The sequence below is a fragment of the Squalius cephalus genome (genome assembly GCF_949319135.1).
Source record: "Squalius cephalus genome assembly, chromosome: 5".
Lineage (NCBI taxonomy): Eukaryota > Metazoa > Chordata > Actinopteri > Cypriniformes > Leuciscidae > Squalius > Squalius cephalus.
This window is the reverse complement of record NC_137126.1, coordinates 16,276,974-16,289,908: the sequence shown is the minus strand read 5'-3', so window position 1 is coordinate 16,289,908 and position 12,935 is coordinate 16,276,974. Positions and strand designations below refer to the sequence as shown.

The window sequence follows — 12,935 nt, the reverse complement described above, 5'->3', positions numbered from 1 at the left end:
CTTTGCAAGCTCTTTGTTACATTGTGCCTCATTTACAAAATAATATGCAGTCAAATTCTCAGAACAAGCTTATAATCCTCCGACGCGATCCACAATGCCATTAAAAATAAACCATCCACTCGTTCCTGATGCTGGTATCCTTCTGAAGTCTCTACACAATGAGCTGTTTGAACAGGACGTGTCAAAACAATCGTTCCTTTATGTTTCCGTTTACTCTTTCATTTGTTCTCTTGACTGCAGACTGTGCGTGGAGTACGTCAGAAAGTGAACAGGCATCTGTATACTGTATACAAATAAGCTTTTATTTGCTTTTGATGCGACGCTTGTAGGCAAGTGTCAGCCGTTAAACCACTGAATGCCAGTGGGTGGTGCAAACTATTCATTGATGTCTTGCTCTGGAGGTAGGCATATGCAAATAGATTTGCTCGTGTGACGTCTAAAATCTCACAATATCCAAACGAGCCATTTTTGGAGCTTGAGAAAAAAACAAAAAAATTATTTTAGAACCTTAAAATTAGATTTGAATCCCAGATTTTCACTGTGATCTCAGACATTTGGAGCTCAGTTACATTAGTGTCCCCAGATGTGAATGTCCATGTTTCTGTTGTCTGTCTAATGTGTCACAGCCCTTAGGAACACATTTGTTATTGAATGTCTGACTGTGACAAACTACCCAGACTGAAACAACAGTAGCTGACCTGGAGCAAAGAATGTCTCCTCTAGAGAGAGATTTAGTGTCACCACTGGAACTGGATATTTCATAATGCTCTGTACTGTCAATACTTGTATACTGTTCTATAAATCACCAAGCACCTTTACAGTATAACCACAGATTTGTAGAGAGGCCCTTGATCATATTAAAGTATTACAAATATGGATTATAAAATGATTGAAAAACTGTGAGCTGTTGTATAGGTTAAGTCCCAATCTCCATCCCTCGCCAATTATTTCACTCGCCACTATATATCTGCCGAGTAAAATTGGCTAAATAAATAAATAAAATGTTTATATTTGGTGTGTCTTCTGAAGAGATCCTGTTATTTAAAGAAAATTGAGTGCATTTACATTGTGCCCTAATTATGTATGTCAGGTTATATTGTTAAAACCTGACGAAGTGAAAGTTCATATCAGTGCTTTAAACTGTTCTTTTGAGTATTGGTTACAAACCATTTCAGCAAAATTTAAGCACAATGTGCAATTTAAGCACATTTTATGGTGGTTTATTCAAAGTTCAATGTCTTTTTGTGCATGTCTGATTATGTTTTGGCATAAAAATTTACCGATTTCAAATTTCATGTAATTGGGGTTTTCTTGCATTGTCAGGTTTTTATAAGATGATTTCTAAAAGTCAATCAGTGTTTGTTTTAAATGTAGAAACTGACATCACTAGATATATTTACATGCACCCAAAGAATTAGTAAAATGAAAATTAATGCATGTAAATGTAGCTATTGGCTATCAGATGTTCTGATAGCATCAGTTCAAGACAGTTTTTAAAAATAAGGACACATAGTTGAAGGTCTAACATAACCAGTTAATGAGCTCACATTTAGAAGTCATTTTGAAATAAAGGAAATGTTATTATATTTTGGTTTTAGGAGTGAATTGAACACTAGCAAGAGGTTTTGTCCCACCAAGTGACATATATTTTGTCATTCAATTAATTTCTATTTCTGTCATGTAGTCCTAGGTCCAGGATGAAAGCTCATTGGTCCAAATACTGTAGCTGTATATTAACAATCATTGTCTGATTCAGCTGTTTCTAAATTTGTTTACACTAAAAGAAAAAGAATGTGACACAATCACAGCCATGACCAGTGTATGTAATTTCATCAGCTCTGGTTTTGGTACCCAACTCAAACTGACAGATGCAATGATGCGTTTGTCCCTGACAATGACATGCCTTTTCCAACCGCCCCAAACGAGTGCACATCCACAACTGTGCCAACAGTCAAACCATGTTTCTATTTATTGAGGGGAAGAAAAACGCTCTCATTTGTGTGTTTTGTAGCTTCTAAATGATGTAAAAATAAAGATATTTATTACTATTCGTAAGGGCTAAACTACAGGAGTGCGCCAGACATCTTGGACATTCCAATGGAGACGAATCTGTACTGCACTGCAACTGTTAGCTGACGTTTTATTCCTTTGCTGAAGTACTGTCTGGAGAAAGCAGTGAAACAAAAGCCTTTTTTAACCAGTCCAGTGTAACTGAATTTTATTCTTGCCTTTGGAGGAGCAAAAAAAAAAAAAAAAAAAAAAATTCTGTCCTTTAAAATGTGTATGTTTTTGACGTGTATTTTTCACTAATCTACATACACTGTGATGTTCTCTTTTTCACTAATCTACATACACTGTGATGTTCTCTTTATGTTGGAAAATAGTTTCACGACAAAAACCTTTAGCATAAAAATGGAGTCTTGTTATTTAACGTAAATACATTATGTATGGTGAATTATTTTGTTAATAAAAGCAGTTTTGTATCTTTTGTGCCCTCTTCATATGAAAGTTGGACCATTTAGCTCAGCTCAACTGTGCTGCTAAATATCATTATTCAAAAAGAAAACGTGTGTCTGTATGTGTGTGTTGTGAGAAAAAGTGTACTAGCAGCCTTTGTTCAAACAAACACACTTTTAACTGAGCCAAAGAAACAAAGTCCATGATCCTAGTCTGACTTGCACTACAGTATATCAGCTAGAGTTTACCATATTTTAGTTCCCCAAATCAAAATTAATTATATTTGTCCCACTATAGTAAGTGTCTTTAACTACTATATATTAAACTTTTAATTAATCATTACAATGCAATGCACTTTTTGTGTACATACATGTTTTTACATTGTACTTGTAATTAAAAAATAACTGCATGTAATTACAGCTATTATTAATTTCTGTAATGACATCTATAATTACACAGTTGACACTTCCCTTACCCTTTAACCCACCCTTAAACATACCCATTTCACTAAACCTGTCCCTAATCTTACCTGTATTCCACCTCAACAGAACAACCTGAACACATGAAGTACATTGTACCTAACAATTTTTCTGTAGTAAAGACACCTAATATTAAGTTTGACCTACTCGTTATCTCATCATAAAATACCACATTCTCAAACTCGTCTCAAACACACAAGGGGGAAAAAACTAAGCATAGACGACTCTAAAATAACTAGTTTATCTACATCTTGAAAGAAGTAAATGTGCAGAATCAATATACAATAGGAAATGTTGTTTCTGCCAGTACATTGTCTACTGGCAGAAAATGTAACAATCAGTGTCATTGGCAGGTTGTAAATTGTACACAATACAATATAGGTTTCCAATTTCCATTGGCATTTTCCATGACTTCCATCAGTTAAATATGATGGAAGTAATATTTTCTAGACAATATGGCACTCCTGCAAAACATGGAAAGTGAAATTGACATATACAGTAACAGCATCGGTGGAGTGACGCAGCAAGACGTCATCGCATGGATATACATTTCACCTGACATATTTCTGTATCTTTCGCTTCCTCTTTCTTGTTCCATTTTTTTTTGTATTTCAATGAGCAATGCAAACTTTTCCTTTAACTTAAGTTCCCTTTTTGTATAGATGGAGCATGAACAAACTCCTTAGGCTAGATGTGCTTCCTTCTTTAAAACACATTTAAATATAATGTCATGAAGTATTTTCAAGTTATGTGTAGCCTAAAAAGAACTTACACATCCCAGGATAAAAGCTCCAGATAAATAATTTGTTATTAAAGTGTCTACGTTCACAAAACCACTATAATTTGAACAGTAAAGTAAGCATACTGTATGCATGATTTGGCATGGCACCAATTCAAATAATACATTTAATGTAGCAAATTCAAATTCTTAATGGATATATTGCCTCGAAAGAAAAACACTCCCTTTATAATCACAAAAAAAAAAACTCTCACATCTCAATTCATCACAATCTTAAAAAGTTACGCTATAGTTAATGAACCTGACTGCAGAATTAATCTCTTATTTAGCCTACATAATGTCTACACCTGGTTTATTATAAGTTAACTTATAACAAGAGGATGTACGAGTGTGCAGAACTAAGCACTGGAAAAAAAAACATCAATAAATGTTTGTGATTGGCTACATTAGTATACGCTGCGAAACACGATGTGAATAGAAGCTTTTGACGCTCTCAAGAGCGGAAACATCAAATCTGTTTTGCTAATAGGCTATTATTACAGAGAAACTAATCCTAGACCAGCAGTAATGGGCAGCTCTTCATTGATGCAGTTTCACACTGGACGTGTAAGCAGCGCATATTTTTCCAGCGCCCATGTTACAGATTAGAGCAGGGGTGTCCAATCCTGCTCCTGGAGGGCTGTAGATTTGAAAATCATGCCATCCCCCATTATGGTTGAATCACGGAAGCTACACCAGTTACTTTGCCAAGAGATCTCTTATTTATTATTTGTATACATGTGTCAGACAGAGAGAAACAGGCATAGACGAATAAGGCTACAGGCGAGGTGGTCTCCAGATTTTTCTGTTCCACATTTCTCTATTCCCTCACCCCATCATGCCAGCTGTAAATGGTTTCTCTGCGTTTCTCCTCCTCTCACCTCATGCCTTTATGTTTCTCTGAGGTGGTACAGTAAGGATTGAGCTTAAATACACCCCTCTGGGACTTACAAATTCCTTCTAAGGTAGCAAAACATGTTGCTTATATTTAAAAATGGAACGTATACCTCATGCTTACACATGGAACAGTCCACTATCCCTCGGTGTATACAATAGTGGTACATTTGCATCAGTTGAAACGTTCCTTTTCTTGTAAAGAAAATGCCAACTGAAGTATCATCATTAGTGGAACATCTCTGCTCAGTGAACGTTGCATTGCACACATACCTCTAAGCAAAATATATAACTCTCCCAGATCTCTGCTCAGCACACATGTACAAACATACTCTGACTCATAAAATACATTATGAAAATTAATAAAGAAAAATAATACTAAAAAATAACATTAAACAGTAAATTTTTTGTCTTCAAGGGCCACTGTCCTGCAGAGTTTAGCTCCAAACACACCTGAACCAGCTAATCAATGTCTTAAAAGGCATACTAAAAACTTACAGGAAGGTGTGTTGAGGCAAGTTGGAACTAAACTCTGCAGGACAGGGGCCCTCCAGGACCAAGTTTGGACACCCCTGGATTAGAGTATTCACAATGCATGCCAAGACAGAGCAGCGCATAGCAGGAGCAGAAGCGGCAGTGCCGCGATCGAGTCTATATTTGCTGCGCCGCTTAATCTGAATTAAAACCACAGTACATTGTTCATGTTCAAAATACACCCGAGGTAACACGAAAAATAACAAATTTCAACATAAAATCATATGAGAGGTGTTTCATGTTTCACAATCACCATATGACATTCAGCGCTGTGAATGAATAAATAAAAAAATACATAAAAATATCACTGTCAGGAGTTTTTGCCCAAAACATCAAAGGCCAGTTTACAATTTTTTTGTTTTGTTGTAAAGACCAAGTAATGTAACCCATAATCAGAATTTGCCCTCTGCATTTAACCCATCAGTTAGTGCACACACGTCAAGTCAAGTCAAGTCATCTTCATTTATATAGCGCTTTTAACAATGTAGATTGTTTCAAAGCAGCTTTACAGAGATAAACGTATAATTTAAGGTAACAGAGATTGTTTTGGCTTTATAGCGGTTCTTTAATAAAGTTATTTTCCAGCTAAAGTTAGTTTTGATTGATTCGCTTCCGTCGCAACAATCATTTGTTATTAAATTAGGGGCCGCTAAGACGACACCATTCTCTCTACACAGACTTTAAACGCGAACCTGTGAGAAACGCTGATGGCGGTCACTTGCGCATTAAGAATTGGTTCTATACAGTAGTTATGTGCGTTTGAATATATGTGCGCAGGTTTGGAATTCCCTACAAACCAAGCCTAAACAAAGTACTGGTGTTTCCTTATAATTTTTTATACAGAATTTTATTTTATTTTATCAATTCGGGGTAGATACGTGAACTGAGTTTCCCGACGACACTTTATCTGTAGAGTGGTAAAGGTATCCTCCATAGGGAGAGACTAGGTGGCACTTCAGCACTGGGTTGTCATCGGGTCCAGGCGCAGGTCCTTCATCAGATCTGGATACGGCCTGGATCTGGCAGGCAGCGGGAAAACCTCGGGATAAACAAAAGACACTAAAATTAGCGTAGATACCATTCTTCTTATGATGTAACGAGTACATCAGGATTTATGGGAAGTGTTCCCGGTTCCAGCTGACCTAATCTATGCAGCCTAACACTGAATTATAGAAGTCTATAATGTATTATGTGAATGCTAGGTCAAAGAGATGTGTCTTTAGTCTAGCTTTGAACTGACAGAGTGTGTCTGCTTCCCGGAAAATGTTAGGAAGACTGTTCCAAAGTTTTGGTGCTAAATAGGAGAAGGATCTACCGCCAGCAGTCGATTTTGATATTCTAGGTATTATCAACTGGCCGGAATTTTGAGATCGCAATAGACATGAAGGACTATAATTCGTTAAGAGCTCGCTCAAGTACTGTGGGGCTAAACAATTTAGTGCTTTGTAAGTGATCAGCAATATTTAAAAATTGATGCGATGTTTAATGGGGAGCCAGTGCAGTTTTGACAGAACTGGGCTAATATGGTCATACTTCCTGGTTCTGGTAAGAACTCGAACTGCTGAGTTTTGAACTAGCTGTAGTTTGTTTATTAAGCGTTTAGGACAACCACCCAGTAGAGCATTACAATAATCTAGCCTTGAGGTCATGAACGCATGAACTAACTGTTCCGCATTTGTCACTGAGAGCATATGGCATAATTTAGATATATTTTTAAGATGGAAAAATGCAGTTTTACAGATACTAGACACGTGACTTTCAAATGAAAGATTGGTATCAAAGAGCACACCCAGGTTCCTAACCGACGACGAAGACTTAACAGAGCAGCCATCAAGTGTTAGACAGTATTCTAGGTTATTACGTGAGGAAGTTTTTTGTCCAATAATTAGAATCTCTGTTTTTTCAGAATTTAGAAGTAGGAAATTACGAGTCATCCAATTTTTTATATCAGCTATGCATTCTGTTAATTTTGTGAATTGGTAAGTTTCGTTAGGTTTTGAAGAAATATACAGCGGAGTATTGTCGGCATAACAGTGAAAGCTAATGCCATGCTTCCTAATGATATCTCCTAATGGTAGCATGTACAGAGTGAACAGCAGCGGTCCTAGTACTGAGCCTTGTGGTACGCCATACTGAACTTGTGATCGATGAGACATCTCTTCATTTACTGCTACAAACTGATAACGGTCAGATAAGTATGATTTAAACCATGCTAGTGCAATTCCACTAATGCCAACATAATTTTCAAGTCTATTTAAAAGAATGTTGTGGTCGATAGTGTCAAATGCAGCACTAAGATCGAGTAACACTAATAGAGAGACACAACCACGATCGGATGATAAGAGCAAATCATTTGTGACTCTAATGAGGGCAGTCTCAGTACTATGGTACGGTCTAAATCCGGACTGGAAATCCTCATATCATTTCTTTCAAGAAAGGAACACAGTTGTGAAGACACTGCTTTTTCTAATATCTTTGACAGATAAGGTAGATTCGAGATCGGCCTGTAATTGACTAATTCTGTAGGATCAAGTTGTGTTTTTTTAACAAGTGGTTTAATCATAGCCAGCTTAAAGGGCACCTATTATGACTCTTTTCACAAGATGTAAAATAAGTCTCTGATGTCCCCAGAGTATGTATGTGAAGTTTTAGCTCAAAATACACAACAGATCATTTTTTACAGCATGTTTAAATTGTAATTTTTTGGGGCTCAGAAAAACGCGCTGTTTTAGTGTGTGCCCTTTAAATGCAAATTAACTGCTGCTGCACGGCACAGGGGGCGGAGCAATCTCATCTGATAATATCAGAACAGAAACTCAGTTGCGGTGTTCATTTCGACTCGGAGTCAGACAATAATGCCCACAGAACCAAAGAATATATGCTGTATGGACATAGAACAGGTATAGTTTAGTTTAATTATGGTTATAACTTATTTGTCATCTGCTTTTATCCACTAATACAAGCCTGCTGTGCAGCAAACCCCGTCCGAATGATGACCAAAATATACTGACGAGTTCAGTGAAGTTTATTGTACATCACACAAAAGATGAGCGTTAGTTTTACTCCAGAGAATCTCTGTAAGAGCTGAATAAAAATAGTATAAGAAGTGCGCATTAAAGTCCCTGTAAAGTCAAAATTAAGTATGTGTTCTGAGTTTGTCACACCACAGAAAAATGTGTTATTAGCCACCCAGCCAAATTTGAATGATAAAAAAAGCCGGCAAGTACATAAAATAAGCTATCAAAATCTTGAAAAAATGAGCAGTAGTCTCTGCTCTCAAACGCTGGGGGCATGTCCGCTAGCTTCGCTGAAACCACGCCCACTAGCGGGAAAGCTGCCGTCACCACACTCAACTGTCACAGCTACAGCCGGAATGGATGCTCCTAGCAGCTTAATTTGTTTTACAAAGCCATACATGTTCGAGCCTGGACTACCTACTATAATTATAACATAAGCACACAAGGCAACTTACACTCATTGGTGGGCACGCACTGCCGACGATGGCACCAGTTGTCGGCGCGACGGGAGGATGAACGCCGAGGCGGGAGATAGTCGGTTCGGCCACATTCACCAGTAACAGCGGATTATCAGTGAATGAATCCCAGTTGTCTCCGACGAAAGTTTATAAAACTATCCCGTGTAAAATGATCACTACAGAGGCGGGTTTTGGCGGTGATCCTCAGCTCTCCATCAAGGTGGCTCTTCACAAAATTAATCCACCTCTTGTTGATATGATAGTTTTTCGGAAATTTAAATAAGGACACCAATCTGTTTTGTACGTGATCGCATCCAGGTAATACGCATTTCCGTGACGAAGGCATAGCTAGCTAGCAAACTGTAGGATGTAGTAGTAACTAATAGTACTGACAGTAACTCGCGATCGGCAAACTGATGTGAATGGGCTCCAGTGCGTCATCAAGTAGGGGCGTGTCCAGGAGCTCAGGGGCTCCAGTGCGTCATCAAGTAGGGGCGTGTCCAGGAGCTCAGGGGCTCCAGTGCGTCATCGAGCCCCCATTTTAGCCCCGCCCAAAAAATCCGAAACACAGCAACGGTGAAAAACTGTTTAACGGTCTAACTCCACAAATCAGTACTTCACAGTTCACAGTCTTTGTAATATGATTTAGCAATACATTTCTAACATTTATAATGTGTTTAGAATATTTTTTTAGAATTGCCTTTACAGGGACTTTAAAGTCTTATCCATAAATTCTCTCTCTCTCTCTCCCTTTCATTACCAACAACATACACAGCGAAGTACACAAAACACTCGTTACAACTAACAGTAAACAAATATACACACCTTTTCAGTGGGTGCTAAATAAACTGGTAAACCTTATATCCGTAAAATGACTCGAAGAGCTGTCATAACGAGCGCGCTCGCACTTTCATTTCTTCCGTGTCCAGTCACGTTAGGCCTGTCGCTCCGGAGAGTGTAAGCTTGATCACAAACAGTACAGATCCATCCTTGAGTAACAACGGGAGTAAATGAAGACTGCTATGTTCATTCTTACATCCATCAACAACACACCTCAATCGCTTAGGAGACATTCTTGTCTACAGCTGCTCAAGCGTCGAACAATGGCAGACTCTGTGTCCAGCTCACTCAGGGCGGGTCTAGGCTCAAACTGAAGTGTCACTCAACAGTCATGGGAGGGGCCTGCTCAATTCTACGTCACATTGCGTCGAATCTGAGAACAGCTCATTCTGAGACAGTGCTTATGATTTATTGAGATTGTAAAAAAAAACCACTGGGTGGATTTTCACAGCTCACACACTGCCAACACACATTTATGTTCAAACACCATGTAAAAGTGAATTTTGCATAATAGGTGCCCTTTAAAGGTTTTTGGTACGTATCCTAGAGACAAAGATGAATTAATGATATTAAGAAGAGGATCTATGACCTCTGGAAGTATTTCTTTCAGTAACTTAGTCGGTATAGGGTCTAACATACATGTTATAGATTTAGATGATTTAACGAGTTTAGAAAATTCTTCCTCTCCTATAGCAACGAATGAATCAAATTTTTCCTCAGGGAGACTACAATGCGATACTGTAGTAGACGGTTGCATAGTTATAATTTTCTCCCTGATATTATCAATCTTATAAGTGAAGAAGTTCATAAAGTCATTACTGCTGTGCTGCTTGGAAACTTCGGTGCTTGAAGCTTTCTTTTTCATTAGTTTAGCCACCGTTTCAAATAAATATTTTTTTATTATTTATTGATTATGTTTATTTTCTTCTAATAGGTTTGAAAAATAAGCAGATCTAGCAGCTTTTAAGGCCTCTCTGTAAGCAATCGAGCTCTCTTTCCATGAAATGCGAAATACCTCTAGTTTTGTTTTCTTCCAGTTGCGCTCCATTTTTCTGGCTGCTCTCTTAAGGGCCCGAGTGTGCTCGTTGTACCACAGTGTTGGACTATTTTCTTTAAGTGCAACGGAGCAACTGTGTCTAAAGTGCTGGAAAAGAGAGAGTTAAAAGTTTCTGTTGCAATATCAAGTTCTTCTAAGCTATCCGGGATGCTGAGATGATGAAACTGATTAGGAAGATAATTAATAAAGCAATCTTTAGTGGCAGAAGTGATAGGTCTAACATATTTGAAACACGGAGAGTTTTCCTCTCACTTCTGTCAATAGTGGAAAGAGGATCAGGCGTGACTTTTTACTGCGCCGAGTCGAAGTACTTCCAAAAGTGCTATTACGCCATACATTATAGTTATCCTTTTTAACCCGCTTAGAAAAGCACCACGTTTTATGTTGTGTCACCATACTTGGTCGTATAACTACTTGTGTAACTGTTTTTAACCCACTGAGGTCGACAATCGCGCCGGCGCGATAGGCTCGCTTTTTTTTTTATCAGTTCAAACAAGATGAATTTTGCTCTGTTGACTTTGATATTACAAACAAGTTTCATACATCAATCGATTCTATTAAATGTGTATTATTTTTGTGTATACTCACAATAAAAACAAAGTGTTGTGCTTTTTGCCAAATAAAGAAAAATAAACATGATGTGAGTTCTGCTTTCTCTCTGTCAGTGTAGTCCATTCTGAAACGCGTCCGAAAATGAACAATAACTCAGCGAATACTCAGTCAAACAGACATACAGACACACAGGCATGAAGCTTGAATTCTCTTCTTTTAAATGGCGTAATTTATATAAAAAACAAATATTCTTAGTTCATGTAATCTGTAAGAAAAGAGCGAGATGTCAGTCGTTCTCATCTCATCTAATTATTTTTAATGTGACTCCGCCCACGGAGAGCACGTGCTATTCAAACGCAAATGACTGAGGCAATCCACGCAAAACTGTGAACGCCCCCATATTAGCTCGAGAAAACACAAGTTTAATCAGATCATTGTAGCCTACTTGTTTACACCGTCTCGCAGCACTGTGAGGAATAATAATAATGGAAAATGTACCTCAGAAGTGCGGGTATTTCGAGGAGCAAGGATCCGACTGAGCTGAGGAATACTGTAGTAAGTTTTTTTTCCTTCTCAAGTGAATCGCGTTTCTGTGAATGAATGAACGGCAGCCGCAGAGATGCCGCTGTTTACCACAGCTCGCAAAAAGACAGTTTAATATTTCATAAAAACAACGTTACAGTCAGGCGAAATATGAAAGACAACATTTTGTTGACTAGATTTGGGTACAGTTTTTACTGTAGAATATACTGCCACATCAAATAAGCTTTTGTTTAGCAATTTCTGCTCATATGTTATATATATATATATATATATATATATATATATAATACTATTTTTGTCAAAAATAAAGTCATCAACTAAGATGTTAGCTGTTCCAAAGTTGGCTATATTCAAACTAATGAATACATATGATAAAATGTAGGCCTATAATCATTTTTTTTTTACAAAGAAAGAGTACACTTGAAATATTGTTGAAATTGTAATTATTGTTGTAATTGTAACCTTTTTAATAAAATAGCAAAACATATTTACAAGATAGATGTAAGCAAAATCTTAAATGGTCAATATAAGTCTTCTTCTAAATATATCTTTTGTCCTTGCATTGTGGCTCAGTCAGTGTCACACCTGAATGAATGGCTCATTATGCAGAGTGGGTGGGACATTGTATTCTCAGGTGTAAACTACTCCTCCTTCACGCCCCCCTCGCATATTGGCTTTCCAAGCAAAACCTGTCTTACTCAATTTAAATCAATGTATTGTTTTATTTGAACGATTAGGCAGGATGATTTTCACATCATTTTGAAGCCAGAACTCGAAGCGACAACATTCATTAGTCAAAAGTCTTGTTGACACATATTTAGTATGTGTTTTGTGGTCTTATTTCAGCAACTTTCATTTTTATTTTTTTCAATAACCACGCATAAACATTATTCTCTTAAAAATTCAAACATATACATGCATCTTGAGCACATATTATGGTAGCCCTGTTTGTGCTATATAGAGTGAATTTACACCTTTGCCATTAACATGTTTATAAATAACTGAAAAAAGCACAAATGTCAGAGCATGTCAGAACACCTCCAGGGCCCAGAAAACCCCTCAGACCCCAGAGGGTTAAATAGGGAAAACGTTGATGTGTTTGGTCACTTCTAAATTCATTGCTGTTAGATACCATTGAATATACTGGGGTAAGCTAAGTGCTTTCAAAGTGTCACCGCGCGCTAGAGCGATTAAGTGCACGCACTGAGATGAGAGAGGTATGTATCAACTCGTCTTAGATAAGGGAATAACATAGTTTAATATGAAAAAACGGTGGAGTATCCCTTTAACAGGCTAGCGAATTACTAGCGTGTTGTGCTAGTAGTA

The 12,935-nt window shown here is 37.5% G+C and overlaps 1 protein-coding gene across 1 annotated transcript in view; it reads right to left on the bottom strand.

Moving 5' to 3' along the window:
* Positions 1 to 3,162: 3,162 nt before the first annotated feature.
* The window catches only part of zswim7 (zinc finger, SWIM-type containing 7), an 88,689-nt gene continuing 78,916 nt past the window's right edge, over positions 3,163 to 12,935 (bottom strand). Inside the window, exon 7 of the transcript XR_013821196.1 lies at positions 3,163 to 6,181. The gene's annotated coding sequence lies outside the window, so the exon portion shown is untranslated. The remainder of the gene's footprint in view (positions 6,182 to 12,935) is intronic.